The sequence below is a fragment of the Haliotis asinina genome, chromosome 15, assembly GCF_037392515.1.
Source record: "Haliotis asinina isolate JCU_RB_2024 chromosome 15, JCU_Hal_asi_v2, whole genome shotgun sequence".
In the NCBI taxonomy this organism is placed as follows: domain Eukaryota; kingdom Metazoa; phylum Mollusca; class Gastropoda; order Lepetellida; family Haliotidae; genus Haliotis; species Haliotis asinina.
The window spans coordinates 39,516,601-39,541,316 of NC_090294.1; the positions used below are offsets into that span (position 1 = coordinate 39,516,601).

General features: G+C 44.3%; 62 non-coding genes across 62 annotated transcripts; all 62 read right to left on the reverse strand.

Moving 5' to 3' along the window:
• Positions 1 to 223: 223 nt before the first annotated feature.
• Trnaa-cgc (transfer RNA alanine (anticodon CGC)) lies at positions 224 to 295 on the reverse strand. Its single transcript has one exon. It is a non-coding gene; the product is annotated as a tRNA-Ala (tRNA).
• A 283-nt stretch (positions 296 to 578) lies between these two features.
• On the reverse strand, positions 579 to 650 carry Trnaa-ugc (transfer RNA alanine (anticodon UGC)). Its single transcript has one exon. It is a non-coding gene; the product is annotated as a tRNA-Ala (tRNA).
• Positions 651 to 1,016: 366 nt separating this feature from the next.
• On the reverse strand, positions 1,017 to 1,088 carry Trnaa-cgc (transfer RNA alanine (anticodon CGC)). Its single transcript has one exon. It is a non-coding gene; the product is annotated as a tRNA-Ala (tRNA).
• Positions 1,089 to 1,371: 283 nt separating this feature from the next.
• Positions 1,372 to 1,443, reverse strand: Trnaa-ugc (transfer RNA alanine (anticodon UGC)). Its single transcript has one exon. It is a non-coding gene; the product is annotated as a tRNA-Ala (tRNA).
• Positions 1,444 to 1,809: 366 nt separating this feature from the next.
• On the reverse strand, positions 1,810 to 1,881 carry Trnaa-cgc (transfer RNA alanine (anticodon CGC)). Its single transcript has one exon. It is a non-coding gene; the product is annotated as a tRNA-Ala (tRNA).
• A 283-nt stretch (positions 1,882 to 2,164) lies between these two features.
• On the reverse strand, positions 2,165 to 2,236 carry Trnaa-ugc (transfer RNA alanine (anticodon UGC)). Its single transcript has one exon. It is a non-coding gene; the product is annotated as a tRNA-Ala (tRNA).
• Positions 2,237 to 2,602: 366 nt separating this feature from the next.
• Positions 2,603 to 2,674, reverse strand: Trnaa-cgc (transfer RNA alanine (anticodon CGC)). Its single transcript has one exon. It is a non-coding gene; the product is annotated as a tRNA-Ala (tRNA).
• A 283-nt stretch (positions 2,675 to 2,957) lies between these two features.
• On the reverse strand, positions 2,958 to 3,029 carry Trnaa-ugc (transfer RNA alanine (anticodon UGC)). The gene has a single exon. It is a non-coding gene; the product is annotated as a tRNA-Ala (tRNA).
• A 366-nt stretch (positions 3,030 to 3,395) lies between these two features.
• Positions 3,396 to 3,467, reverse strand: Trnaa-cgc (transfer RNA alanine (anticodon CGC)). The gene has a single exon. It is a non-coding gene; the product is annotated as a tRNA-Ala (tRNA).
• Positions 3,468 to 3,750: 283 nt separating this feature from the next.
• Positions 3,751 to 3,822, reverse strand: Trnaa-ugc (transfer RNA alanine (anticodon UGC)). The gene has a single exon. It is a non-coding gene; the product is annotated as a tRNA-Ala (tRNA).
• A 366-nt stretch (positions 3,823 to 4,188) lies between these two features.
• Positions 4,189 to 4,260, reverse strand: Trnaa-cgc (transfer RNA alanine (anticodon CGC)). The gene has a single exon. It is a non-coding gene; the product is annotated as a tRNA-Ala (tRNA).
• Positions 4,261 to 4,543: 283 nt separating this feature from the next.
• Trnaa-ugc (transfer RNA alanine (anticodon UGC)) lies at positions 4,544 to 4,615 on the reverse strand. Its single transcript has one exon. It is a non-coding gene; the product is annotated as a tRNA-Ala (tRNA).
• A 366-nt stretch (positions 4,616 to 4,981) lies between these two features.
• Positions 4,982 to 5,053, reverse strand: Trnaa-cgc (transfer RNA alanine (anticodon CGC)). The gene has a single exon. It is a non-coding gene; the product is annotated as a tRNA-Ala (tRNA).
• A 283-nt stretch (positions 5,054 to 5,336) lies between these two features.
• Trnaa-ugc (transfer RNA alanine (anticodon UGC)) lies at positions 5,337 to 5,408 on the reverse strand. The gene has a single exon. It is a non-coding gene; the product is annotated as a tRNA-Ala (tRNA).
• Positions 5,409 to 5,774: 366 nt separating this feature from the next.
• On the reverse strand, positions 5,775 to 5,846 carry Trnaa-cgc (transfer RNA alanine (anticodon CGC)). The gene has a single exon. It is a non-coding gene; the product is annotated as a tRNA-Ala (tRNA).
• Positions 5,847 to 6,129: 283 nt separating this feature from the next.
• Positions 6,130 to 6,201, reverse strand: Trnaa-ugc (transfer RNA alanine (anticodon UGC)). Its single transcript has one exon. It is a non-coding gene; the product is annotated as a tRNA-Ala (tRNA).
• Positions 6,202 to 6,567: 366 nt separating this feature from the next.
• On the reverse strand, positions 6,568 to 6,639 carry Trnaa-cgc (transfer RNA alanine (anticodon CGC)). The gene has a single exon. It is a non-coding gene; the product is annotated as a tRNA-Ala (tRNA).
• A 283-nt stretch (positions 6,640 to 6,922) lies between these two features.
• Positions 6,923 to 6,994, reverse strand: Trnaa-ugc (transfer RNA alanine (anticodon UGC)). Its single transcript has one exon. It is a non-coding gene; the product is annotated as a tRNA-Ala (tRNA).
• Positions 6,995 to 7,360: 366 nt separating this feature from the next.
• Trnaa-cgc (transfer RNA alanine (anticodon CGC)) lies at positions 7,361 to 7,432 on the reverse strand. The gene has a single exon. It is a non-coding gene; the product is annotated as a tRNA-Ala (tRNA).
• Positions 7,433 to 7,715: 283 nt separating this feature from the next.
• Trnaa-ugc (transfer RNA alanine (anticodon UGC)) lies at positions 7,716 to 7,787 on the reverse strand. Its single transcript has one exon. It is a non-coding gene; the product is annotated as a tRNA-Ala (tRNA).
• A 366-nt stretch (positions 7,788 to 8,153) lies between these two features.
• On the reverse strand, positions 8,154 to 8,225 carry Trnaa-cgc (transfer RNA alanine (anticodon CGC)). Its single transcript has one exon. It is a non-coding gene; the product is annotated as a tRNA-Ala (tRNA).
• Positions 8,226 to 8,508: 283 nt separating this feature from the next.
• On the reverse strand, positions 8,509 to 8,580 carry Trnaa-ugc (transfer RNA alanine (anticodon UGC)). The gene has a single exon. It is a non-coding gene; the product is annotated as a tRNA-Ala (tRNA).
• A 366-nt stretch (positions 8,581 to 8,946) lies between these two features.
• On the reverse strand, positions 8,947 to 9,018 carry Trnaa-cgc (transfer RNA alanine (anticodon CGC)). Its single transcript has one exon. It is a non-coding gene; the product is annotated as a tRNA-Ala (tRNA).
• A 283-nt stretch (positions 9,019 to 9,301) lies between these two features.
• Trnaa-ugc (transfer RNA alanine (anticodon UGC)) lies at positions 9,302 to 9,373 on the reverse strand. Its single transcript has one exon. It is a non-coding gene; the product is annotated as a tRNA-Ala (tRNA).
• Positions 9,374 to 9,739: 366 nt separating this feature from the next.
• Positions 9,740 to 9,811, reverse strand: Trnaa-cgc (transfer RNA alanine (anticodon CGC)). The gene has a single exon. It is a non-coding gene; the product is annotated as a tRNA-Ala (tRNA).
• A 283-nt stretch (positions 9,812 to 10,094) lies between these two features.
• On the reverse strand, positions 10,095 to 10,166 carry Trnaa-ugc (transfer RNA alanine (anticodon UGC)). Its single transcript has one exon. It is a non-coding gene; the product is annotated as a tRNA-Ala (tRNA).
• Positions 10,167 to 10,532: 366 nt separating this feature from the next.
• Trnaa-cgc (transfer RNA alanine (anticodon CGC)) lies at positions 10,533 to 10,604 on the reverse strand. Its single transcript has one exon. It is a non-coding gene; the product is annotated as a tRNA-Ala (tRNA).
• Positions 10,605 to 10,887: 283 nt separating this feature from the next.
• On the reverse strand, positions 10,888 to 10,959 carry Trnaa-ugc (transfer RNA alanine (anticodon UGC)). Its single transcript has one exon. It is a non-coding gene; the product is annotated as a tRNA-Ala (tRNA).
• A 366-nt stretch (positions 10,960 to 11,325) lies between these two features.
• Trnaa-cgc (transfer RNA alanine (anticodon CGC)) lies at positions 11,326 to 11,397 on the reverse strand. Its single transcript has one exon. It is a non-coding gene; the product is annotated as a tRNA-Ala (tRNA).
• Positions 11,398 to 11,680: 283 nt separating this feature from the next.
• On the reverse strand, positions 11,681 to 11,752 carry Trnaa-ugc (transfer RNA alanine (anticodon UGC)). The gene has a single exon. It is a non-coding gene; the product is annotated as a tRNA-Ala (tRNA).
• A 366-nt stretch (positions 11,753 to 12,118) lies between these two features.
• Positions 12,119 to 12,190, reverse strand: Trnaa-cgc (transfer RNA alanine (anticodon CGC)). The gene has a single exon. It is a non-coding gene; the product is annotated as a tRNA-Ala (tRNA).
• A 283-nt stretch (positions 12,191 to 12,473) lies between these two features.
• Trnaa-ugc (transfer RNA alanine (anticodon UGC)) lies at positions 12,474 to 12,545 on the reverse strand. The gene has a single exon. It is a non-coding gene; the product is annotated as a tRNA-Ala (tRNA).
• Positions 12,546 to 12,911: 366 nt separating this feature from the next.
• Positions 12,912 to 12,983, reverse strand: Trnaa-cgc (transfer RNA alanine (anticodon CGC)). Its single transcript has one exon. It is a non-coding gene; the product is annotated as a tRNA-Ala (tRNA).
• A 283-nt stretch (positions 12,984 to 13,266) lies between these two features.
• On the reverse strand, positions 13,267 to 13,338 carry Trnaa-ugc (transfer RNA alanine (anticodon UGC)). Its single transcript has one exon. It is a non-coding gene; the product is annotated as a tRNA-Ala (tRNA).
• A 366-nt stretch (positions 13,339 to 13,704) lies between these two features.
• Positions 13,705 to 13,776, reverse strand: Trnaa-cgc (transfer RNA alanine (anticodon CGC)). The gene has a single exon. It is a non-coding gene; the product is annotated as a tRNA-Ala (tRNA).
• A 283-nt stretch (positions 13,777 to 14,059) lies between these two features.
• On the reverse strand, positions 14,060 to 14,131 carry Trnaa-ugc (transfer RNA alanine (anticodon UGC)). Its single transcript has one exon. It is a non-coding gene; the product is annotated as a tRNA-Ala (tRNA).
• A 366-nt stretch (positions 14,132 to 14,497) lies between these two features.
• On the reverse strand, positions 14,498 to 14,569 carry Trnaa-cgc (transfer RNA alanine (anticodon CGC)). The gene has a single exon. It is a non-coding gene; the product is annotated as a tRNA-Ala (tRNA).
• A 283-nt stretch (positions 14,570 to 14,852) lies between these two features.
• Positions 14,853 to 14,924, reverse strand: Trnaa-ugc (transfer RNA alanine (anticodon UGC)). Its single transcript has one exon. It is a non-coding gene; the product is annotated as a tRNA-Ala (tRNA).
• A 366-nt stretch (positions 14,925 to 15,290) lies between these two features.
• Trnaa-cgc (transfer RNA alanine (anticodon CGC)) lies at positions 15,291 to 15,362 on the reverse strand. The gene has a single exon. It is a non-coding gene; the product is annotated as a tRNA-Ala (tRNA).
• Positions 15,363 to 15,645: 283 nt separating this feature from the next.
• Positions 15,646 to 15,717, reverse strand: Trnaa-ugc (transfer RNA alanine (anticodon UGC)). The gene has a single exon. It is a non-coding gene; the product is annotated as a tRNA-Ala (tRNA).
• Positions 15,718 to 16,083: 366 nt separating this feature from the next.
• Trnaa-cgc (transfer RNA alanine (anticodon CGC)) lies at positions 16,084 to 16,155 on the reverse strand. The gene has a single exon. It is a non-coding gene; the product is annotated as a tRNA-Ala (tRNA).
• Positions 16,156 to 16,438: 283 nt separating this feature from the next.
• Positions 16,439 to 16,510, reverse strand: Trnaa-ugc (transfer RNA alanine (anticodon UGC)). Its single transcript has one exon. It is a non-coding gene; the product is annotated as a tRNA-Ala (tRNA).
• Positions 16,511 to 16,876: 366 nt separating this feature from the next.
• Positions 16,877 to 16,948, reverse strand: Trnaa-cgc (transfer RNA alanine (anticodon CGC)). The gene has a single exon. It is a non-coding gene; the product is annotated as a tRNA-Ala (tRNA).
• A 283-nt stretch (positions 16,949 to 17,231) lies between these two features.
• On the reverse strand, positions 17,232 to 17,303 carry Trnaa-ugc (transfer RNA alanine (anticodon UGC)). Its single transcript has one exon. It is a non-coding gene; the product is annotated as a tRNA-Ala (tRNA).
• A 366-nt stretch (positions 17,304 to 17,669) lies between these two features.
• On the reverse strand, positions 17,670 to 17,741 carry Trnaa-cgc (transfer RNA alanine (anticodon CGC)). Its single transcript has one exon. It is a non-coding gene; the product is annotated as a tRNA-Ala (tRNA).
• Positions 17,742 to 18,024: 283 nt separating this feature from the next.
• On the reverse strand, positions 18,025 to 18,096 carry Trnaa-ugc (transfer RNA alanine (anticodon UGC)). Its single transcript has one exon. It is a non-coding gene; the product is annotated as a tRNA-Ala (tRNA).
• Positions 18,097 to 18,462: 366 nt separating this feature from the next.
• On the reverse strand, positions 18,463 to 18,534 carry Trnaa-cgc (transfer RNA alanine (anticodon CGC)). Its single transcript has one exon. It is a non-coding gene; the product is annotated as a tRNA-Ala (tRNA).
• Positions 18,535 to 18,817: 283 nt separating this feature from the next.
• On the reverse strand, positions 18,818 to 18,889 carry Trnaa-ugc (transfer RNA alanine (anticodon UGC)). The gene has a single exon. It is a non-coding gene; the product is annotated as a tRNA-Ala (tRNA).
• A 366-nt stretch (positions 18,890 to 19,255) lies between these two features.
• On the reverse strand, positions 19,256 to 19,327 carry Trnaa-cgc (transfer RNA alanine (anticodon CGC)). Its single transcript has one exon. It is a non-coding gene; the product is annotated as a tRNA-Ala (tRNA).
• A 283-nt stretch (positions 19,328 to 19,610) lies between these two features.
• On the reverse strand, positions 19,611 to 19,682 carry Trnaa-ugc (transfer RNA alanine (anticodon UGC)). The gene has a single exon. It is a non-coding gene; the product is annotated as a tRNA-Ala (tRNA).
• A 366-nt stretch (positions 19,683 to 20,048) lies between these two features.
• Trnaa-cgc (transfer RNA alanine (anticodon CGC)) lies at positions 20,049 to 20,120 on the reverse strand. Its single transcript has one exon. It is a non-coding gene; the product is annotated as a tRNA-Ala (tRNA).
• Positions 20,121 to 20,403: 283 nt separating this feature from the next.
• Positions 20,404 to 20,475, reverse strand: Trnaa-ugc (transfer RNA alanine (anticodon UGC)). The gene has a single exon. It is a non-coding gene; the product is annotated as a tRNA-Ala (tRNA).
• A 366-nt stretch (positions 20,476 to 20,841) lies between these two features.
• On the reverse strand, positions 20,842 to 20,913 carry Trnaa-cgc (transfer RNA alanine (anticodon CGC)). The gene has a single exon. It is a non-coding gene; the product is annotated as a tRNA-Ala (tRNA).
• A 283-nt stretch (positions 20,914 to 21,196) lies between these two features.
• Trnaa-ugc (transfer RNA alanine (anticodon UGC)) lies at positions 21,197 to 21,268 on the reverse strand. Its single transcript has one exon. It is a non-coding gene; the product is annotated as a tRNA-Ala (tRNA).
• A 366-nt stretch (positions 21,269 to 21,634) lies between these two features.
• On the reverse strand, positions 21,635 to 21,706 carry Trnaa-cgc (transfer RNA alanine (anticodon CGC)). The gene has a single exon. It is a non-coding gene; the product is annotated as a tRNA-Ala (tRNA).
• A 283-nt stretch (positions 21,707 to 21,989) lies between these two features.
• Positions 21,990 to 22,061, reverse strand: Trnaa-ugc (transfer RNA alanine (anticodon UGC)). The gene has a single exon. It is a non-coding gene; the product is annotated as a tRNA-Ala (tRNA).
• Positions 22,062 to 22,427: 366 nt separating this feature from the next.
• Positions 22,428 to 22,499, reverse strand: Trnaa-cgc (transfer RNA alanine (anticodon CGC)). The gene has a single exon. It is a non-coding gene; the product is annotated as a tRNA-Ala (tRNA).
• Positions 22,500 to 22,782: 283 nt separating this feature from the next.
• Positions 22,783 to 22,854, reverse strand: Trnaa-ugc (transfer RNA alanine (anticodon UGC)). The gene has a single exon. It is a non-coding gene; the product is annotated as a tRNA-Ala (tRNA).
• A 366-nt stretch (positions 22,855 to 23,220) lies between these two features.
• Trnaa-cgc (transfer RNA alanine (anticodon CGC)) lies at positions 23,221 to 23,292 on the reverse strand. Its single transcript has one exon. It is a non-coding gene; the product is annotated as a tRNA-Ala (tRNA).
• A 283-nt stretch (positions 23,293 to 23,575) lies between these two features.
• Positions 23,576 to 23,647, reverse strand: Trnaa-ugc (transfer RNA alanine (anticodon UGC)). Its single transcript has one exon. It is a non-coding gene; the product is annotated as a tRNA-Ala (tRNA).
• Positions 23,648 to 24,013: 366 nt separating this feature from the next.
• Positions 24,014 to 24,085, reverse strand: Trnaa-cgc (transfer RNA alanine (anticodon CGC)). The gene has a single exon. It is a non-coding gene; the product is annotated as a tRNA-Ala (tRNA).
• Positions 24,086 to 24,368: 283 nt separating this feature from the next.
• Trnaa-ugc (transfer RNA alanine (anticodon UGC)) lies at positions 24,369 to 24,440 on the reverse strand. The gene has a single exon. It is a non-coding gene; the product is annotated as a tRNA-Ala (tRNA).
• Positions 24,441 to 24,716: the final 276 nt, after the last annotated feature.

The following is a 24,716-nucleotide window of genomic DNA, read 5'->3' on the forward strand; positions in this document are numbered from 1 at the left end:
CAGCAAAATGGTACAGCCAACATAGAAAGCGTGCTGTAGTTGCTGTAAAGAGGGTGTGTATGGCTGTGGAGTATTTGAAGAAAGAAAGGACTTTATGGGCAGCAATGTGTAGGATTGTTGAGCGTGGCATCTTGCAATGTCTGGTGATTTCAATAAATATGGCTTCTTTCATATTCGGGTGGGGCACACTCAGTTTGCATTGTGACATCCCTGGCCAAAAATGTGGAGATGCCGGGGATCGAACCCGGGGCCTTTCACATGCGAAGCGAACGCTCTACCACTGAGCTACATCCCCTACACTTGCTGTTCTCATTGTACTACTTGTTAGATTGATCACTTTTATGCACTGAGTACTTGTGAAGGTCGAAATGTCAAGATGGAGACGTAGCCTATTGCCAAATCCTTCTAAATTCAAGCGTATAAGTAGTGTGATTGTTTGAAATGCAGGATGGATGTACATTTGCATATATTTATTGTGGATTATATAAGAGAATTGTTTGGTTTTCAGGTGCTGATAAAGATGAACGGTGGGCTTGTAAGAAGAAGACAAATATAAAACAGGGAAAAAATAAGGAACATGGAGATGCCGGGGATCGAACCCGGGGCCTTTCACATGCAAAGCGAACGCTCTACCACTGAGCTACATCCCCAACCTGAGGAAAACGGGGTAAAAACCATGTATCCTTCTCTTGAGCACTTGTACAATCTTTGTTTTCCAAGTTGACATCAGTCTTCCCCACACACGCGAGTTTAAGAATTGAGCCTTGACACGTACATCCCCGTGGCAAGCCTACAGCAAAATGGTACAGCCAACATAGAAAGCGTGCTGTAGTTGCTGTAAAGAGGGTGTGTATGGCTGTGGAGTATTTGAAGAAAGAAAGGACTTTATGGGCAGCAATGTGTAGGATTGTTGAGCGTGGCATCTTGCAATGTCTGGTGATTTCAATAAATATGGCTTCTTTCATATTCGGGTGGGGCACACTCAGTTTGCATTGTGACATCCCTGGCCAAAAATGTGGAGATGCCGGGGATCGAACCCGGGGCCTTTCACATGCGAAGCGAACGCTCTACCACTGAGCTACATCCCCTACACCTGCTGTTCTCATTGTACTACTTGTTAGATTGATCACTTTTATGCACTGAGTACTTGTGAAGGTCGAAATGTCAAGATGGAGACGTAGCCTATTGCCAAATCCTTCTAAATTCAAGCGTATAAGTAGTGTGATTGTTTGAAATGCAGGATGGATGTACATTTGCATATATTTATTGTGGATTATATAAGAGAATTGTTTGGTTTTCAGGTGCTGATAAAGATGAACGGTGGGCTTGTAAGAAGAAGACAAATATAAAACAGGGAAAAAATAAGGAACATGGAGATGCCGGGGATCGAACCCGGGGCCTTTCACATGCAAAGCGAACGCTCTACCACTGAGCTACATCCCCAACCTGAGGAAAACGGGGTAAAAACCATGTATCCTTCTCTTGAGCACTTGTACAATCTTTGTTTTCCAAGTTGACATCAGTCTTCCCCACACACGCGAGTTTAAGAATTGAGCCTTGACACGTACATCCCCGTGGCAAGCCTACAGCAAAATGGTACAGCCAACATAGAAAGCGTGCTGTAGTTGCTGTAAAGAGGGTGTGTATGGCTGTGGAGTATTTGAAGAAAGAAAGGACTTTATGGGCAGCAATGTGTAGGATTGTTGAGCGTGGCATCTTGCAATGTCTGGTGATTTCAATAAATATGGCTTCTTTCATATTCGGGTGGGGCACACTCAGTTTGCATTGTGACATCCCTGGCCAAAAATGTGGAGATGCCGGGGATCGAACCCGGGGCCTTTCACATGCGAAGCGAACGCTCTACCACTGAGCTACATCCCCTACACTTGCTGTTCTCATTGTACTACTTGTTAGATTGATCACTTTTATGCACTGAGTACTTGTGAAGGTCGAAATGTCAAGATGGAGACGTAGCCTATTGCCAAATCCTTCTAAATTCAAGCGTATAAGTAGTGTGATTGTTTGAAATGCAGGATGGATGTACATTTGCATATATTTATTGTGGATTATATAAGAGAATTGTTTGGTTTTCAGGTGCTGATAAAGATGAACGGTGGGCTTGTAAGAAGAAGACAAATATAAAACAGGGAAAAAATAAGGAACATGGAGATGCCGGGGATCGAACCCGGGGCCTTTCACATGCAAAGCGAACGCTCTACCACTGAGCTACATCCCCAACCTGAGGAAAACGGGGTAAAAACCATGTATCCTTCTCTTGAGCACTTGTACAATCTTTGTTTTCCAAGTTGACATCAGTCTTCCCCACACACGCGAGTTTAAGAATTGAGCCTTGACACGTACATCCCCGTGGCAAGCCTACAGCAAAATGGTACAGCCAACATAGAAAGCGTGCTGTAGTTGCTGTAAAGAGGGTGTGTATGGCTGTGGAGTATTTGAAGAAAGAAAGGACTTTATGGGCAGCAATGTGTAGGATTGTTGAGCGTGGCATCTTGCAATGTCTGGTGATTTCAATAAATATGGCTTCTTTCATATTCGGGTGGGGCACACTCAGTTTGCATTGTGACATCCCTGGCCAAAAATGTGGAGATGCCGGGGATCGAACCCGGGGCCTTTCACATGCGAAGCGAACGCTCTACCACTGAGCTACATCCCCTACACTTGCTGTTCTCATTGTACTACTTGTTAGATTGATCACTTTTATGCACTGAGTACTTGTGAAGGTCGAAATGTCAAGATGGAGACGTAGCCTATTGCCAAATCCTTCTAAATTCAAGCGTATAAGTAGTGTGATTGTTTGAAATGCAGGATGGATGTACATTTGCATATATTTATTGTGGATTATATAAGAGAATTGTTTGGTTTTCAGGTGCTGATAAAGATGAACGGTGGGCTTGTAAGAAGAAGACAAATATAAAACAGGGAAAAAATAAGGAACATGGAGATGCCGGGGATCGAACCCGGGGCCTTTCACATGCAAAGCGAACGCTCTACCACTGAGCTACATCCCCAACCTGAGGAAAACGGGGTAAAAACCATGTATCCTTCTCTTGAGCACTTGTACAATCTTTGTTTTCCAAGTTGACATCAGTCTTCCCCACACACGCGAGTTTAAGAATTGAGCCTTGACACGTACATCCCCGTGGCAAGCCTACAGCAAAATGGTACAGCCAACATAGAAAGCGTGCTGTAGTTGCTGTAAAGAGGGTGTGTATGGCTGTGGAGTATTTGAAGAAAGAAAGGACTTTATGGGCAGCAATGTGTAGGATTGTTGAGCGTGGCATCTTGCAATGTCTGGTGATTTCAATAAATGTGGCTTCTTTCATATTCGGGTGGGGCACACTCAGTTTGCATTGTGACATCCCTGGCCAAAAATGTGGAGATGCCGGGGATCGAACCCGGGGCCTTTCACATGCGAAGCGAACGCTCTACCACTGAGCTACATCCCCTACACCTGCTGTTCTCATTGTATTACTTGTTAGATTGATCACTTTTATGCACTGAGTACTTGTGAAGGTCGAAATGTCAAGATGGAGACGTAGCCTATTGCCAAATCCTTCTAAATTCAAGCGTATAAGTAGTGTGATTGTTTGAAATGCAGGATGGATGTACATTTGCATATATTTATTGTGGATTATATAAGAGAATTGTTTGGTTTTCAGGTGCTGATAAAGATGAACGGTGGGCTTGTAAGAAGAAGACAAATATAAAACAGGGAAAAAGTAAGGAACATGGAGATGCCGGGGATCGAACCCGGGGCCTTTCACATGCAAAGCGAACGCTCTACCACTGAGCTACATCCCCAACCTGAGAAAAACGGGGTAAAAACCATGTATCCTTCTCTTGAGCACTTGTACAATCTTTGTTTTCCCAGTTGACATCAGTCTTCCCCACACACGCGAGTTTAAGAATTGAGCCTTGACACGTACATCCCCGTGGCAAGCCTACAGCAAAATGGTACAGCCAACATAGAAAGCGTGCTGTAGTTGCTGTAAAGAGGGTGTGTATGGCTGTGGAGTATTTGAAGAAAGAAAGGACTTTATGGGCAGCAATGTGTAGGATTGTTGAGCGTGGCATCTTGCAATGTCTGGTGATTTCAATAAATGTGGCTTCTTTCATATTCGGGTGGGGCACACTCAGTTTGCATTGTGACATCCCTGGCCAAAAATGTGGAGATGCCGGGGATCGAACCCGGGGCCTTTCACATGCGAAGCGAACGCTCTACCACTGAGCTACATCCCCTACACCTGCTGTTCTCATTGTACTACTTGTTAGATTGATCACTTTTATGCACTGAGTACTTGTGAAGGTCGAAATGTCAAGATGGAGACGTAGCCTATTGCCAAATCCTTCTAAATTCAAGCGTATAAGTAGTGTGATTGTTTGAAATGCAGGATGGATGTACATTTGCATATATTTATTGTGGATTATATAAGAGAATTGTTTGGTTTTCAGGTGCTGATAAAGATGAACGGTGGGCTTGTAAGAAGAAGACAAATATAAAACAGGGAAAAAATAAGGAACATGGAGATGCCGGGGATCGAACCCGGGGCCTTTCACATGCAAAGCGAACGCTCTACCACTGAGCTACATCCCCAACCTGAGAAAAACGGGGTAAAAACCATGTATCCTTCTCTTGAGCACTTGTACAATCTTTGTTTTCCAAGTTGACATCAGTCTTCCCCACACACGCGAGTTTAAGAATTGAGCCTTGACACGTACATCCCCGTGGCAAGCCTACAGCAAAATGGTACAGCCAACATAGAAAGCGTGCTGTAGTTGCTGTAAAGAGGGTGTGTATGGCTGTGGAGTATTTGAAGAAAGAAAGGACTTTATGGGCAGCAATGTGTAGGATTGTTGAGCGTGGCATCTTGCAATGTCTGGTGATTTCAATAAATGTGGCTTCTTTCATATTCGGGTGGGGCACACTCAGTTTGCATTGTGACATCCCTGGCCAAAAATGTGGAGATGCCGGGGATCGAACCCGGGGCCTTTCACATGCGAAGCGAACGCTCTACCACTGAGCTACATCCCCTACACCTGCTGTTCTCATTGTACTACTTGTTAGATTGATCACTTTTATGCACTGAGTACTTGTGAAGGTCGAAATGTCAAGATGGAGACGTAGCCTATTGCCAAATCCTTCTAAATTCAAGCGTATAAGTAGTGTGATTGTTTGAAATGCAGGATGGATGTACATTTGCATATATTTATTGTGGATTATATAAGAGAATTGTTTGGTTTTCAGGTGCTGATAAAGATGAACGGTGGGCTTGTAAGAAGAAGACAAATATAAAACAGGGAAAAAGTAAGGAACATGGAGATGCCGGGGATCGAACCCGGGGCCTTTCACATGCAAAGCGAACGCTCTACCACTGAGCTACATCCCCAACCTGAGAAAAACGGGGTAAAAACCATGTATCCTTCTCTTGAGCACTTGTACAATCTTTGTTTTCCCAGTTGACATCAGTCTTCCCCACACACGCGAGTTTAAGAATTGAGCCTTGACACGTACATCCCCGTGGCAAGCCTACAGCAAAATGGTACAGCCAACATAGAAAGCGTGCTGTAGTTGCTGTAAAGAGGGTGTGTATGGCTGTGGAGTATTTGAAGAAAGAAAGGACTTTATGGGCAGCAATGTGTAGGATTGTTGAGCGTGGCATCTTGCAATGTCTGGTGATTTCAATAAATGTGGCTTCTTTCATATTCGGGTGGGGCACACTCAGTTTGCATTGTGACATCCCTGGCCAAAAATGTGGAGATGCCGGGGATCGAACCCGGGGCCTTTCACATGCGAAGCGAACGCTCTACCACTGAGCTACATCCCCTACACCTGCTGTTCTCATTGTACTACTTGTTAGATTGATCACTTTTATGCACTGAGTACTTGTGAAGGTCGAAATGTCAAGATGGAGACGTAGCCTATTGCCAAATCCTTCTAAATTCAAGCGTATAAGTAGTGTGATTGTTTGAAATGCAGGATGGATGTACATTTGCATATATTTATTGTGGATTATATAAGAGAATTGTTTGGTTTTCAGGTGCTGATAAAGATGAACGGTGGGCTTGTAAGAAGAAGACAAATATAAAACAGGGAAAAAATAAGGAACATGGAGATGCCGGGGATCGAACCCGGGGCCTTTCACATGCAAAGCGAACGCTCTACCACTGAGCTACATCCCCAACCTGAGAAAAACGGGGTAAAAACCATGTATCCTTCTCTTGAGCACTTGTACAATCTTTGTTTTCCCAGTTGACATCAGTCTTCCCCACACACGCGAGTTTAAGAATTGAGCCTTGACACGTACATCCCCGTGGCAAGCCTACAGCAAAATGGTACAGCCAACATAGAAAGCGTGCTGTAGTTGCTGTAAAGAGGATGTGTATGGCTGTGGAGTATTTGAAGAAAGAAAGGACTTTATGGGCAGCAATGTGTAGGATTGTTGAGCGTGGCATCTTGCAATGTCTGGTGATTTCAATAAATGTGGCTTCTTTCATATTCGGGTGGGGCACACTCAGTTTGCATTGTGACATCCCTGGCCAAAAATGTGGAGATGCCGGGGATCGAACCTGGGGCCTTTCACATGCGAAGCGAACGCTCTACCACTGAGCTACATCCCCTACACCTGCTGTTCTCATTGTACTACTTGTTAGATTGATCACTTTTATGCACTGAGTACTTGTGAAGGTCGAAATGTCAAGATGGAGACGTAGCCTATTGCCAAATCCTTCTAAATTCAAGCGTATAAGTAGTGTGATTGTTTGAAATGCAGGATGGATGTACATTTGCATATATTTATTGTGGATTATATAAGAGAATTGTTTGGTTTTCAGGTGCTGATAAAGATGAACGGTGGGCTTGTAAGAAGAAGACAAATATAAAACAGGGAAAAAATAAGGAACATGGAGATGCCGGGGATCGAACCCGGGGCCTTTCACATGCAAAGCGAACGCTCTACCACTGAGCTACATCCCCAACCTGAGAAAAACGGGGTAAAAACCATGTATCCTTCTCTTGAGCACTTGTACAATCTTTGTTTTCCAAGTTGACATCAGTCTTCCCCACACACGCGAGTTTAAGAATTGAGCCTTGACACGTACATCCCCGTGGCAAGCCTACAGCAAAATGGTACAGCCAACATAGAAAGCGTGCTGTAGTTGCTGTAAAGAGGGTGTGTATGGCTGTGGAGTATTTGAAGAAAGAAAGGACTTTATGGGCAGCAATGTGTAGGATTGTTGAGCGTGGCATCTTGCAATGTCTGGTGATTTCAATAAATGTGGCTTCTTTCATATTCGGGTGGGGCACACTCAGTTTGCATTGTGACATCCCTGGCCAAAAATGTGGAGATGCCGGGGATCGAACCCGGGGCCTTTCACATGCGAAGCGAACGCTCTACCACTGAGCTACATCCCCTACACCTGCTGTTCTCATTGTACTACTTGTTAGATTGATCACTTTTATGCACTGAGTACTTGTGAAGGTCGAAATGTCAAGATGGAGACGTAGCCTATTGCCAAATCCTTCTAAATTCAAGCGTATAAGTAGTGTGATTGTTTGAAATGCAGGATGGATGTACATTTGCATATATTTATTGTGGATTATATAAGAGAATTGTTTGGTTTTCAGGTGCTGATAAAGATGAACGGTGGGCTTGTAAGAAGAAGACAAATATAAAACAGGGAAAAAATAAGGAACATGGAGATGCCGGGGATCGAACCCGGGGCCTTTCACATGCAAAGCGAACGCTCTACCACTGAGCTACATCCCCAACCTGAGAAAAACGGGGTAAAAACCATGTATCCTTCTCTTGAGCACTTGTACAATCTTTGTTTTCCCAGTTGACATCAGTCTTCCCCACACACGCGAGTTTAAGAATTGAGCCTTGACACGTACATCCCCGTGGCAAGCCTACAGCAAAATGGTACAGCCAACATAGAAAGCGTGCTGTAGTTGCTGTAAAGAGGGTGTGTATGGCTGTGGAGTATTTGAAGAAAGAAAGGACTTTATGGGCAGCAATGTGTAGGATTGTTGAGCGTGGCATCTTGCAATGTCTGGTGATTTCAATAAATGTGGCTTCTTTCATATTCGGGTGGGGCACACTCAGTTTGCATTGTGACATCCCTGGCCAAAAATGTGGAGATGCCGGGGATCGAACCCGGGGCCTTTCACATGCGAAGCGAACGCTCTACCACTGAGCTACATCCCCTACACCTGCTGTTCTCATTGTACTACTTGTTAGATTGATCACTTTTATGCACTGAGTACTTGTGAAGGTCGAAATGTCAAGATGGAGACGTAGCCTATTGCCAAATCCTTCTAAATTCAAGCGTATAAGTAGTGTGATTGTTTGAAATGCAGGATGGATGTACATTTGCATATATTTATTGTGGATTATATAAGAGAATTGTTTGGTTTTCAGGTGCTGATAAAGATGAACGGTGGGCTTGTAAGAAGAAGACAAATATAAAACAGGGAAAAAGTAAGGAACATGGAGATGCCGGGGATCGAACCCGGGGCCTTTCACATGCAAAGCGAACGCTCTACCACTGAGCTACATCCCCAACCTGAGAAAAACGGGGTAAAAACCATGTATCCTTCTCTTGAGCACTTGTACAATCTTTGTTTTCCAAGTTGACATCAGTCTTCCCCACACACGCGAGTTTAAGAATTGAGCCTTGACACGTACATCCCCGTGGCAAGCCTACAGCAAAATGGTACAGCCAACATAGAAAGCGTGCTGTAGTTGCTGTAAAGAGGGTGTGTATGGCTGTGGAGTATTTGAAGAAAGAAAGGACTTTATGGGCAGCAATGTGTAGGATTGTTGAGCGTGGCATCTTGCAATGTCTGGTGATTTCAATAAATGTGGCTTCTTTCATATTCGGGTGGGGCACACTCAGTTTGCATTGTGACATCCCTGGCCAAAAATGTGGAGATGCCGGGGATCGAACCCGGGGCCTTTCACATGCGAAGCGAACGCTCTACCACTGAGCTACATCCCCTACACCTGCTGTTCTCATTGTACTACTTGTTAGATTGATCACTTTTATGCACTGAGTACTTGTGAAGGTCGAAATGTCAAGATGGAGACGTAGCCTATTGCCAAATCCTTCTAAATTCAAGCGTATAAGTAGTGTGATTGTTTGAAATGCAGGATGGATGTACATTTGCATATATTTATTGTGGATTATATAAGAGAATTGTTTGGTTTTCAGGTGCTGATAAAGATGAACGGTGGGCTTGTAAGAAGAAGACAAATATAAAACAGGGAAAAAATAAGGAACATGGAGATGCCGGGGATCGAACCCGGGGCCTTTCACATGCAAAGCGAACGCTCTACCACTGAGCTACATCCCCAACCTGAGGAAAACGGGGTAAAAACCATGTATCCTTCTCTTGAGCACTTGTACAATCTTTGTTTTCCCAGTTGACATCAGTCTTCCCCACACACGCGAGTTTAAGAATTGAGCCTTGACACGTACATCCCCGTGGCAAGCCTACAGCAAAATGCTACAGCCAACATAGAAAGCGTGCTGTAGTTGCTGTAAAGAGGGTGTGTATGGCTGTGGAGTATTTGAAGAAAGAAAGGACTTTATGGGCAGCAATGTGTAGGATTGTTGAGCGTGGCATCTTGCAATGTCTGGTGATTTCAATAAATGTGGCTTCTTTCATATTCGGGTGGGGCACACTCAGTTTGCATTGTGACATCCCTGGCCAAAAATGTGGAGATGCCGGGGATCGAACCCGGGGCCTTTCACATGCGAAGCGAACGCTCTACCACTGAGCTACATCCCCTACACCTGCTGTTCTCATTGTACTACTTGTTAGATTGATCACTTTTATGCACTGAGTACTTGTGAAGGTCGAAATGTCAAGATGGAGACGTAGCCTATTGCCAAATCCTTCTAAATTCAAGCGTATAAGTAGTGTGATTGTTTGAAATGCAGGATGGATGTACATTTGCATATATTTATTGTGGATTATATAAGAGAATTGTTTGGTTTTCAGGTGCTGATAAAGATGAACGGTGGGCTTGTAAGAAGAAGACAAATATAAAACAGGGAAAAAGTAAGGAACATGGAGATGCCGGGGATCGAACCCGGGGCCTTTCACATGCAAAGCGAACGCTCTACCACTGAGCTACATCCCCAACCTGAGAAAAACGGGGTAAAAACCATGTATCCTTCTCTTGAGCACTTGTACAATCTTTGTTTTCCCAGTTGACATCAGTCTTCCCCACACACGCGAGTTTAAGAATTGAGCCTTGACACGTACATCCCCGTGGCAAGCCTACAGCAAAATGCTACAGCCAACATAGAAAGCGTGCTGTAGTTGCTGTAAAGAGGGTGTGTATGGCTGTGGAGTATTTGAAGAAAGAAAGGACTTTATGGGCAGCAATGTGTAGGATTGTTGAGCGTGGCATCTTGCAATGTCTGGTGATTTCAATAAATGTGGCTTCTTTCATATTCGGGTGGGGCACACTCAGTTTGCATTGTGACATCCCTGGCCAAAAATGTGGAGATGCCGGGGATCGAACCCGGGGCCTTTCACATGCGAAGCGAACGCTCTACCACTGAGCTACATCCCCTACACCTGCTGTTCTCATTGTACTACTTGTTAGATTGATCACTTTTATGCACTGAGTACTTGTGAAGGTCGAAATGTCAAGATGGAGACGTAGCCTATTGCCAAATCCTTCTAAATTCAAGCGTATAAGTAGTGTGATTGTTTGAAATGCAGGATGGATGTACATTTGCATATATTTATTGTGGATTATATAAGAGAATTGTTTGGTTTTCAGGTGCTGATAAAGATGAACGGTGGGCTTGTAAGAAGAAGACAAATATAAAACAGGGAAAAAGTAAGGAACATGGAGATGCCGGGGATCGAACCCGGGGCCTTTCACATGCAAAGCGAACGCTCTACCACTGAGCTACATCCCCAACCTGAGAAAAACGGGGTAAAAACCATGTATCCTTCTCTTGAGCACTTGTACAATCTTTGTTTTCCCAGTTGACATCAGTCTTCCCCACACACGCGAGTTTAAGAATTGAGCCTTGACACGTACATCCCCGTGGCAAGCCTACAGCAAAATGCTACAGCCAACATAGAAAGCGTGCTGTAGTTGCTGTAAAGAGGGTGTGTATGGCTGTGGAGTATTTGAAGAAAGAAAGGACTTTATGGGCAGCAATGTGTAGGATTGTTGAGCGTGGCATCTTGCAATGTCTGGTGATTTCAATAAATGTGGCTTCTTTCATATTCGGGTGGGGCACACTCAGTTTGCATTGTGACATCCCTGGCCAAAAATGTGGAGATGCCGGGGATCGAACCCGGGGCCTTTCACATGCGAAGCGAACGCTCTACCACTGAGCTACATCCCCTACACCTGCTGTTCTCATTGTACTACTTGTTAGATTGATCACTTTTATGCACTGAGTACTTGTGAAGGTCGAAATGTCAAGATGGAGACGTAGCCTATTGCCAAATCCTTCTAAATTCAAGCGTATAAGTAGTGTGATTGTTTGAAATGCAGGATGGATGTACATTTGCATATATTTATTGTGGATTATATAAGAGAATTGTTTGGTTTTCAGGTGCTGATAAAGATGAACGGTGGGCTTGTAAGAAGAAGACAAATATAAAACAGGGAAAAAATAAGGAACATGGAGATGCCGGGGATCGAACCCGGGGCCTTTCACATGCAAAGCGAACGCTCTACCACTGAGCTACATCCCCAACCTGAGGAAAACGGGGTAAAAACCATGTATCCTTCTCTTGAGCACTTGTACAATCTTTGTTTTCCCAGTTGACATCAGTCTTCCCCACACACGCGAGTTTAAGAATTGAGCCTTGACACGTACATCCCCGTGGCAAGCCTACAGCAAAATGGTACAGCCAACATAGAAAGCGTGCTGTAGTTGCTGTAAAGAGGGTGTGTATGGCTGTGGAGTATTTGAAGAAAGAAAGGACTTTATGGGCAGCAATGTGTAGGATTGTTGAGCGTGGCATCTTGCAATGTCTGGTGATTTCAATAAATGTGGCTTCTTTCATATTCGGGTGGGGCACACTCAGTTTGCATTGTGACATCCCTGGCCAAAAATGTGGAGATGCCGGGGATCGAACCCGGGGCCTTTCACATGCGAAGCGAACGCTCTACCACTGAGCTACATCCCCTACACCTGCTGTTCTCATTGTACTACTTGTTAGATTGATCACTTTTATGCACTGAGTACTTGTGAAGGTCGAAATGTCAAGATGGAGACGTAGCCTATTGCCAAATCCTTCTAAATTCAAGCGTATAAGTAGTGTGATTGTTTGAAATGCAGGATGGATGTACATTTGCATATATTTATTGTGGATTATATAAGAGAATTGTTTGGTTTTCAGGTGCTGATAAAGATGAACGGTGGGCTTGTAAGAAGAAGACAAATATAAAACAGGGAAAAAGTAAGGAACATGGAGATGCCGGGGATCGAACCCGGGGCCTTTCACATGCAAAGCGAACGCTCTACCACTGAGCTACATCCCCAACCTGAGAAAAACGGGGTAAAAACCATGTATCCTTCTCTTGAGCACTTGTACAATCTTTGTTTTCCCAGTTGACATCAGTCTTCCCCACACACGCGAGTTTAAGAATTGAGCCTTGACACGTACATCCCCGTGGCAAGCCTACAGCAAAATGCTACAGCCAACATAGAAAGCGTGCTGTAGTTGCTGTAAAGAGGGTGTGTATGGCTGTGGAGTATTTGAAGAAAGAAAGGACTTTATGGGCAGCAATGTGTAGGATTGTTGAGCGTGGCATCTTGCAATGTCTGGTGATTTCAATAAATGTGGCTTCTTTCATATTCGGGTGGGGCACACTCAGTTTGCATTGTGACATCCCTGGCCAAAAATGTGGAGATGCCGGGGATCGAACCCGGGGCCTTTCACATGCGAAGCGAACGCTCTACCACTGAGCTACATCCCCTACACCTGCTGTTCTCATTGTACTACTTGTTAGATTGATCACTTTTATGCACTGAGTACTTGTGAAGGTCGAAATGTCAAGATGGAGACGTAGCCTATTGCCAAATCCTTCTAAATTCAAGCGTATAAGTAGTGTGATTGTTTGAAATGCAGGATGGATGTACATTTGCATATATTTATTGTGGATTATATAAGAGAATTGTTTGGTTTTCAGGTGCTGATAAAGATGAACGGTGGGCTTGTAAGAAGAAGACAAATATAAAACAGGGAAAAAGTAAGGAACATGGAGATGCCGGGGATCGAACCCGGGGCCTTTCACATGCAAAGCGAACGCTCTACCACTGAGCTACATCCCCAACCTGAGAAAAACGGGGTAAAAACCATGTATCCTTCTCTTGAGCACTTGTACAATCTTTGTTTTCCCAGTTGACATCAGTCTTCCCCACACACGCGAGTTTAAGAATTGAGCCTTGACACGTACATCCCCGTGGCAAGCCTACAGCAAAATGCTACAGCCAACATAGAAAGCGTGCTGTAGTTGCTGTAAAGAGGGTGTGTATGGCTGTGGAGTATTTGAAGAAAGAAAGGACTTTATGGGCAGCAATGTGTAGGATTGTTGAGCGTGGCATCTTGCAATGTCTGGTGATTTCAATAAATGTGGCTTCTTTCATATTCGGGTGGGGCACACTCAGTTTGCATTGTGACATCCCTGGCCAAAAATGTGGAGATGCCGGGGATCGAACCCGGGGCCTTTCACATGCGAAGCGAACGCTCTACCACTGAGCTACATCCCCTACACCTGCTGTTCTCATTGTACTACTTGTTAGATTGATCACTTTTATGCACTGAGTACTTGTGAAGGTCGAAATGTCAAGATGGAGACGTAGCCTATTGCCAAATCCTTCTAAATTCAAGCGTATAAGTAGTGTGATTGTTTGAAATGCAGGATGGATGTACATTTGCATATATTTATTGTGGATTATATAAGAGAATTGTTTGGTTTTCAGGTGCTGATAAAGATGAACGGTGGGCTTGTAAGAAGAAGACAAATATAAAACACTGAAAAAATAAGGAACATGGAGATGCCGGGGATCGAACCCGGGGCCTTTCACATGCAAAGCGAACGCTCTACCACTGAGCTACATCCCCAACCTGAGGAAAACGGGGTAAAAACCATGTATCCTTCTCTTGAGCACTTGTACAATCTTTGTTTTCCCAGTTGACATCAGTCTTCCCCACACACGCGAGTTTAAGAATTGAGCCTTGACACGTACATCCCCGTGGCAAGCCTACAGCAAAATGCTACAGCCAACATAGAAAGCGTGCTGTAGTTGCTGTAAAGAGGGTGTGTATGGCTGTGGAGTATTTGAAGAAAGAAAGGACTTTATGGGCAGCAATGTGTAGGATTGTTGAGCGTGGCATCTTGCAATGTCTGGTGATTTCAATAAATGTGGCTTCTTTCATATTCGGGTGGGGCACACTCAGTTTGCATTGTGACATCCCTGGCCAAAAATGTGGAGATGCCGGGGATCGAACCCGGGGCCTTTCACATGCGAAGCGAACGCTCTACCACTGAGCTACATCCCCTACACCTGCTGTTCTCATTGTACTACTTGTTAGATTGATCACTTTTATGCACTGAGTACTTGTGAAGGTCGAAATGTCAAGATGGAGACGTAGCCTATTGCCAAATCCTTCTAAATTCAAGCGTATAAGTAGTGTGATTGTTTGAAATGCAGGATGGATGTACATTTGCATATATTTATTGTGGACTATATAAGAGAATTGTTTGGTTTTCAGGTGCTGATAAAGATGAACGGTGGGCTTGTAAGAAGAAGACAAATATAAAACAGGGAAAAAGTAAGGAACATGGAGATGCCGGGGATCGAACCCGGGGCCTTTCACATGCAAAGCGAACGCTCTACCACTGAGCTACATCCCCAACCTGAGAAAAACGGGGTAAAAACCATGTATCCTTCTCTTGAGCACTTGTACAATCTTTGTTTTCCCAGTTGACATCAGTCTTCCCCACACACGCGAGTTTAAGAATTGAGCCTTGACACGTACATCCCCGTGGCAAGCCTACAGCAAAATGCTACAGCCAACATAGAAAGCGTGCTGTAGTTGCTGTAAAGAGGGTGTGTATGGCTGTGGAGTATTTGAAGAAAGAAAGGACTTTATGGGCAGCAATGTGTAGGATTGTTGAGCGTGGCATCTTGCAATGTCTGGTGATTTCAATAAATGTGGCTTCTTTCATATTCGGGTGGGGCACACTCAGTTTGCATTGTGACATCCCTGGCCAAAAATGTGGAGATGCCGGGGATCGAACCCGGGGCCTTTCACATGCGAAGCGAACGCTCTACCACTGAGCTACATCCCCTACACCTGCTGTTCTCATTGTACTACTTGTTAGATTGATCACTTTTATGCACTGAGTACTTGTGAAGGTCGAAATGTCAAGATGGAGACGTAGCCTATTGCCAAATCCTTCTAAATTCAAGCGTATAAGTAGTGTGATTGTTTGAAATGCAGGATGGATGTACATTTGCATATATTTATTGTGGATTATATAAGAGAATTGTTTGGTTTTCAGGTGCTGATAAAGATGAACGGTGGGCTTGTAAGAAGAAGACAAATATAAAACAGGGAAAAAGTAAGGAACATGGAGATGCCGGGGATCGAACCCGGGGCCTTTCACATGCAAAGCGAACGCTCTACCACTGAGCTACATCCCCAACCTGAGGAAAACGGGGTAAAAACCATGTATCCTTCTCTTGAGCACTTGTACAATCTTTGTTTTCCCAGTTGACATCAGTCTTCCCCACACACGCGAGTTTAAGAATTGAGCCTTGACACGTACATCCCCGTGGCAAGCCTACAGCAAAATGGTACAGCCAACATAGAAAGCGTGCTGTAGTTGCTGTAAAGAGGGTGTGTATGGCTGTGGAGTATTTGAAGAAAGAAAGGACTTTATGGGCAGCAATGTGTAGGATTGTTGAGCGTGGCATCTTGCAATGTCTGGTGATTTCAATAAATGTGGCTTCTTTCATATTCGGGTGGGGCACACTCAGTTTGCATTGTGACATCCCTGGCCAAAAATGTGGAGATGCCGGGGATCGAACCCGGGGCCTTTCACATGCGAAGCGAACGCTCTACCACTGAGCTACATCCCCTACACCTGCTGTTCTCATTGTACTACTTGTTAGATTGATCACTTTTATGCACTGAGTACTTGTGAAGGTCGAAATGTCAAGATGGAGACGTAGCCTATTGCCAAATCCTTCTAAATTCAAGCGTATAAGTAGTGTGATTGTTTGAAATGCAGGATGGATGTACATTTGCATATATTTATTGTGGATTATATAAGAGAATTGTTTGGTTTTCAGGTGCTGATAAAGATGAACGGTGGGCTTGTAAGAAGAAGACAAATATAAAACAGGGAAAAAATAAGGAACATGGAGATGCCGGGGATCGAACCCGGGGCCTTCCACATGCAAAGCGAACGCTCTACCACTGAGCTACATCCCCAACCTGAGGAAAACGGGGTAAAAACCATGTATCCTTCTCTTGAGCACTTGTACAATCTTTGTTTTCCCAGTTGACATCAGTCTTCCCCACACACGCGAGTTTAAGAATTGAGCCTTGACACGTACATCCCCGTGGCAAGCCTACAGCAAAATGGTACAGCCAACATAGAAAGCGTGCTGTAGTTGCTGTAAAGAGGGTGTGTATGGCTGTGGAGTATTTGAAGAAAGAAAGGACTTTATGGGCAGCAATGTGTAGGATTGTTGAGCGTGGCATCTTGCAATGTCTGGTGATTTCAATAAATGTGGCTTCTTTCATATTCGGGTGGGGCACACTCAGTTTGCATTGTGACATCCCTGGCCAAAAATGTGGAGATGCCGGGGATCGAACCCGGGGCCTTTCACATGCGAAGCGAACGCTCTACCACTGAGCTACATCCCCTACACCTGCTGTTCTCATTGTACTACTTGTTAGATTGATCACTTTTATGCACTGAGTACTTGTGAAGGTCGAAATGTCAAGATGGAGACGTAGCCTATTGCCAAATCCTTCTAAATTCAAGCGTATAAGTAGTGTGATTGTTTGAAATGCAGGATGGATGTACATTTGCATATATTTATTGTGGATTATATAAGAGAATTGTTTGGTTTTCAGGTGCTGATAAAGATGAACGGTGGGCTTGTAAGAAGAAGACAAATATAAAACAGGGAAAAAATAAGGAACATGGAGATGCCGGGGATCGAACCCGGGGCCTTTCACATGCAAAGCGAACGCTCTACCACTGAGCTACATCCCCAACCTGAGGAAAACGGGGTAAAAACCATGTATCCTTCTCTTGAGCACTTGTACAATCTTTGTTTTCCAAGTTGACATCAGTCTTCCCCACACACGCGAGTTTAAGAATTGAGCCTTGACACGTACATCCCCGTGGCAAGCCTACAGCAAAATGGTACAGCCAACATAGAAAGCGTGCTGTAGTTGCTGTAAAGAGGGTGTGTATGGCTGTGGAGTATTTGAAGAAAGAAAGGACTTTATGGGCAGCAATGTGTAGGATTGTTGAGCGTGGCATCTTGCAATGTTTGGTGATTTCAATAAATGTGGCTTCTTTCATATTCGGGTGGGGCACACTCAGTTTGCATTGTGACATCCCTGGCCAAAAATGTGGAGATGCCGGGGATCGAACCCGGGGCCTTTCACATGCGAAGCGAACGCTCTACCACTGAGCTACATCCCCTACACCTGCTGTTCTCATTGTACTACTTGTTAGATTGATCACTTTTATGCACTGAGTACTTGTGAAGGTCGAAATGTCAAGATGGAGACGTAGCCTATTGCCAAATCCTTCTAAATTCAAGCGTATAAGTAGTGTGATTGTTTGAAATGCAGGATGGATGTACATTTGCATATATTTATTGTGGATTATATAAGAGAATTGTTTGGTTTTCAGGTGCTGATAAAGATGAACGGTGGGCTTGTAAGAAGAAGACAAATATAAAACAGGGAAAAAGTAAGGAACATGGAGATGCCGGGGATCGAACCCGGGGCCTTTCACATGCAAAGCGAACGCTCTACCACTGAGCTACATCCCCAACCTGAGAAAAACGGGGTAAAAACCATGTATCCTTCTCTTGAGCACTTGTACAATCTTTGTTTTCCCAGTTGACATCAGTCTTCCCCACACACGCGAGTTTAAGAATTGAGCCTTGACACGTACATCCCCGTGGCAAGCCTACAGCAAAATGCTACAGCCAACATAGAAAGCGTGCTGTAGTTGCTGTAAAGAGGGTGTGTATGGCTGTGGAGTATTTGAAGAAAGAAAGGACTTTATGGGCAGCAATGTGTAGGATTGTTGAGCGTGGCATCTTGCAATGTCTGGTGATTTCAATAAATGTGGCTTCTTTCATATTCGGGTGGGGCACACTCAGTTTGCATTGTGACATCCCTGGCCAAAAATGTGGAGATGCCGGGGATCGAACCCGGGGCCTTTCACATGCGAAGCGAACGCTCTACCACTGAGCTACATCCCCTACACCTGCTGTTCTCATTGTACTACTTGTTAGATTGATCACTTTTATGCACTGAGTACTTGTGAAGGTCGAAATGTCAAGATGGAGACGTAGCCTATTGCCAAATCCTTCTAAATTCAAGCGTATAAGTAGTGTGATTGTTTGAAATGCAGGATGGATGTACATTTGCATATATTTATTGTGGATTATATAAGAGAATTGTTTGGTTTTCAGGTGCTGATAAAGATGAACGGTGGGCTTGTAAGAAGAAGACAAATATAAAACAGGGAAAAAATAAGGAACATGGAGATGCCGGGGATCGAACCCGGGGCCTTTCACATGCAAAGCGAACGCTCTACCACTGAGCTACATCCCCAACCTGAGGAAAACGGGGTAAAAACCATGTATCCTTCTCTTGAGCACTTGTACAATCTTTGTTTTCCCAGTTGACATCAGTCTTCCCCACACACGCGAGTTTAAGAATTGAGCCTTGACACGTACATCCCCGTGGCAAGCCTACAGCAAAATGCTACAGCCAACATAGAAAGCGTGCTGTAGTTGCTGTAAAGAGGGTGTGTATGGCTGTGGAGTATTTGAAGAAAGAAAGGACTTTATGGGCAGCAATGTGTAGGATTGTTGAGCGTGGCATCTTGCAATGTTTGGTGATTTCAATAAATGTGGCTTCTTTCATATTCGGGTGGGGCACACTCAGTTTGCATTGTGACATCCCTGGCCAAAAATGTGGAGATGCCGGGGATCGAACCCGGGGCCTTTCACATGCGAAGCGAACGCTCTACCACTGAGCTACATCCCCTACACCTGCTGTTCTCATTGTACTACTTGTTAGATTGATCACTTTTATGCACTGAGTACTTGTGAAGGTCGAAATGTCAAGATGGAGACGTAGCCTATTGCCAAATCCTTCTAAATTCAAGCGTATAAGTAGTGTGATTGTTTGAAATGCAGGATGGATGTACATTTGCATATATTTATTGTGGATTATATAAGAGAATTGTTTGGTTTTCAGGTGCTGATAAAGATGAACGGTGGGCTTGTAAGAAGAAGACAAATATAAAACAGGGAAAAAATAAGGAACATGGAGATGCCGGGGATCGAACCCGGGGCCTTTCACATGCAAAGCGAACGCTCTACCACTGAGCTACATCCCCAACCTGAGGAAAACGGGGTAAAAACCATGTATCCTTCTCTTGAGCACTTGTACAATCTTTGTTTTCCCAGTTGACATCAGTCTTCCCCACACACGCGAGTTTAAGAATTGAGCCTTGACACGTACATCCCCGTGGCAAGCCTACAGCAAAATGCTACAGCCAACATAGAAAGCGTGCTGTAGTTGCTGTAAAGAGGGTGTGTATGGCTGTGGAGTATTTGAAGAAAGAAAGGACTTTATGGGCAGCAATGTGTAGGATTGTTGAGCGTGGCATCTTGCAATGTCTGGTGATTTCAATAAATGTGGCTTCTTTCATATTCGGGTGGGGCACACTCAGTTTGCATTGTGACATCCCTGGCCAAAAATGTGGAGATGCCGGGGATCGAACCCGGGGCCTTTCACATGCGAAGCGAACGCTCTACCACTGAGCTACATCCCCTACACCTGCTGTTCTCATTGTACTACTTGTTAGATTGATCACTTTTATGCACTGAGTACTTGTGAAGGTCGAAATGTCAAGATGGAGACGTAGCCTATTGCCAAATCCTTCTAAATTCAAGCGTATAAGTAGTGTGATTGTTTGAAATGCAGGATGGATGTACATTTGCATATATTTATTGTGGATTATATAAGAGAATTGTTTGGTTTTCAGGTGCTGATAAAGATGAACGGTGGGCTTGTAAGAAGAAGACAAATATAAAACAGGGAAAAAATAAGGAACATGGAGATGCCGGGGATCGAACCCGGGGCCTTTCACATGCAAAGCGAACGCTCTACCACTGAGCTACATCCCCAACCTGAGGAAAACGGGGTAAAAACCATGTATCCTTCTCTTGAGCACTTGTACAATCTTTGTTTTCCCAGTTGACATCAGTCTTCCCCACACACGCGAGTTTAAGAATTGAGCCTTGACACGTACATCCCCGTGGCAAGCCTACAGCAAAATGGTACAGCCAACATAGAAAGCGTGCTGTAGTTGCTGTAAAGAGGGTGTGTATGGCTGTGGAGTATTTGAAGAAAGAAAGGACTTTATGGGCAGCAATGTGTAGGATTGTTGAGCGTGGCATCTTGCAATGTCTGGTGATTTCAATAAATGTGGCTTCTTTCATATTCGGGTGGGGCACACTCAGTTTGCATTGTGACATCCCTGGCCAAAAATGTGGAGATGCCGGGGATCGAACCCGGGGCCTTTCACATGCGAAGCGAACGCTCTACCACTGAGCTACATCCCCTACACCTGCTGTTCTCATTGTACTACTTGTTAGATTGATCACTTTTATGCACTGAGTACTTGTGAAGGTCGAAATGTCAAGATGGAGACGTAGCCTATTGCCAAATCCTTCTAAATTCAAGCGTATAAGTAGTGTGATTGTTTGAAATGCAGGATGGATGTACATTTGCATATATTTATTGTGGATTATATAAGAGAATTGTTTGGTTTTCAGGTGCTGATAAAGATGAACGGTGGGCTTGTAAGAAGAAGACAAATATAAAACAGGGAAAAAGTAAGGAACATGGAGATGCCGGGGATCGAACCCGGGGCCTTTCACATGCAAAGCGAACGCTCTACCACTGAGCTACATCCCCAACCTGAGAAAAACGGGGTAAAAACCATGTATCCTTCTCTTGAGCACTTGTACAATCTTTGTTTTCCCAGTTGACATCAGTCTTCCCCACACACGCGAGTTTAAGAATTGAGCCTTGACACGTACATCCCCGTGGCAAGCCTACAGCAAAATGGTACAGCCAACATAGAAAGCGTGCTGTAGTTGCTGTAAAGAGGGTGTGTATGGCTGTGGAGTATTTGAAGAAAGAAAGGACTTTATGGGCAGCAATGTGTAGGATTGTTGAGCGTGGCATCTTGCAATGTCTGGTGATTTCAATAAATGTGGCTTCTTTCATATTCGGGTGGGGCACACTCAGTTTGCATTGTGACATCCCTGGCCAAAAATGTGGAGATGCCGGGGATCGAACCCGGGGCCTTTCACATGCGAAGCGAACGCTCTACCACTGAGCTACATCCCCTACACCTGCTGTTCTCATTGTACTACTTGTTAGATTGATCACTTTTATGCACTGAGTACTTGTGAAGGTCGAAATGTCAAGATGGAGACGTAGCCTATTGCCAAATCCTTCTAAATTCAAGCGTATAAGTAGTGTGATTGTTTGAAATGCAGGATGGATGTACATTTGCATATATTTATTGTGGATTATATAAGAGAATTGTTTGGTTTTCAGGTGCTGATAAAGATGAACGGTGGGCTTGTAAGAAGAAGACAAATATAAAACAGGGAAAAAATAAGGAACATGGAGATGCCGGGGATCGAACCCGGGGCCTTTCACATGCAAAGCGAACGCTCTACCACTGAGCTACATCCCCAACCTGAGGAAAACGGGGTAAAAACCATGTATCCTTCTCTTGAGCACTTGTACAATCTTTGTTTTCCCAGTTGACATCAGTCTTCCCCACACACGCGAGTTTAAGAATTGAGCCTTGACACGTACATCCCCGTGGCAAGCCTACAGCAAAATGGTACAGCCAACATAGAAAGCGTGCTGTAGTTGCTGTAAAGAGGGTGTGTATGGCTGTGGAGTATTTGAAGAAAGAAAGGACTTTATGGGCAGCAATGTGTAGGATTGTTGAGCGTGGCATCTTGCAATGTTTGGTGATTTCAATAAATGTGGCTTCTTTCATATTCGGGTGGGGCACACTCAGTTTGCATTGTGACATCCCTGGCCAAAAATGTGGAGATGCCGGGGATCGAACCCGGGGCCTTTCACATGCGAAGCGAACGCTCTACCACTGAGCTACATCCCCTACACCTGCTGTTCTCATTGTACTACTTGTTAGATTGATCACTTTTATGCACTGAGTACTTGTGAAGGTCGAAATGTCAAGATGGAGACGTAGCCTATTGCCAAATCCTTCTAAATTCAAGCGTATAAGTAGTGTGATTGTTTGAAATGCAGGATGGATGTACATTTGCATATATTTATTGTGGATTATATAAGAGAATTGTTTGGTTTTCAGGTGCTGATAAAGATGAACGGTGGGCTTGTAAGAAGAAGACAAATATAAAACAGGGAAAAAATAAGGAACATGGAGATGCCGGGGATCGAACCCGGGGCCTTTCACATGCAAAGCGAACGCTCTACCACTGAGCTACATCCCCAACCTGAGGAAAACGGGGTAAAAACCATGTATCCTTCTCTTGAGCACTTGTACAATCTTTGTTTTCCCAGTTGACATCAGTCTTCCCCACACACGCGAGTTTAAGAATTGAGCCTTGACACGTACATCCCCGTGGCAAGCCTACAGCAAAATGGTACAGCCAACATAGAAAGCGTGCTGTAGTTGCTGTAAAGAGGGTGTGTATGGCTGTGGAGTATTTGAAGAAAGAAAGGACTTTATGGGCAGCAATGTGTAGGATTGTTGAGCGTGGCATCTTGCAATGTCTGGTGATTTCAATAAATGTGGCTTCTTTCATATTCGGGTGGGGCACACTCAGTTTGCATTGTGACATCCCTGGCCAAAAATGTGGAGATGCCGGGGATCGAACCCGGGGCCTTTCACATGCGAAGCGAACGCTCTACCACTGAGCTACATCCCCTACACCTGCTGTTCTCATTGTACTACTTGTTAGATTGATCACTTTTATGCACTGAGTACTTGTGAAGGTCGAAATGTCAAGATGGAGACGTAGCCTATTGCCAAATCCTTCTAAATTCAAGCGTATAAGTAGTGTGATTGTTTGAAATGCAGGATGGATGTACATTTGCATATATTTATTGTGGATTATATAAGAGAATTGTTTGGTTTTCAGGTGCTGATAAAGATGAACGGTGGGCTTGTAAGAAGAAGACAAATATAAAACAGGGAAAAAATAAGGAACATGGAGATGCCGGGGATCGAACCCGGGGCCTTTCACATGCAAAGCGAACGCTCTACCACTGAGCTACATCCCCAACCTGAGGAAAACGGGGTAAAAACCATGTATCCTTCTCTTGAGCACTTGTACAATCTTTGTTTTCCCAGTTGACATCAGTCTTCCCCACACACGCGAGTTTAAGAATTGAGCCTTGACACGTACATCCCCGTGGCAAGCCTACAGCAAAATGGTACAGCCAACATAGAAAGCGTGCTGTAGTTGCTGTAAAGAGGGTGTGTATGGCTGTGGAGTATTTGAAGAAAGAAAGGACTTTATGGGCAGCAATGTGTAGGATTGTTGAGCGTGGCATCTTGCAATGTCTGGTGATTTCAATAAATGTGGCTTCTTTCATATTCGGGTGGGGCACACTCAGTTTGCATTGTGACATCCCTGGCCAAAAATGTGGAGATGCCGGGGATCGAACCCGGGGCCTTTCACATGCGAAGCGAACGCTCTACCACTGAGCTACATCCCCTACACCTGCTGTTCTCATTGTACTACTTGTTAGATTGATCACTTTTATGCACTGAGTACTTGTGAAGGTCGAAATGTCAAGATGGAGACGTAGCCTATTGCCAAATCCTTCTAAATTCAAGCGTATAAGTAGTGTGATTGTTTGAAATGCAGGATGGATGTACATTTGCATATATTTATTGTGGATTATATAAGAGAATTGTTTGGTTTTCAGGTGCTGATAAAGATGAACGGTGGGCTTGTAAGAAGAAGACAAATATAAAACAGGGAAAAAATAAGGAACATGGAGATGCCGGGGATCGAACCCGGGGCCTTTCACATGCAAAGCGAACGCTCTACCACTGAGCTACATCCCCAACCTGAGGAAAACGGGGTAAAAACCATGTATCCTTCTCTTGAGCACTTGTACAATCTTTGTTTTCCCAGTTGACATCAGTCTTCCCCACACACGCGAGTTTAAGAATTGAGCCTTGACACGTACATCCCCGTGGCAAGCCTACAGCAAAATGGTACAGCCAACATAGAAAGCGTGCTGTAGTTGCTGTAAAGAGGGTGTGTATGGCTGTGGAGTATTTGAAGAAAGAAAGGACTTTATGGGCAGCAATGTGTAGGATTGTTGAGCGTGGCATCTT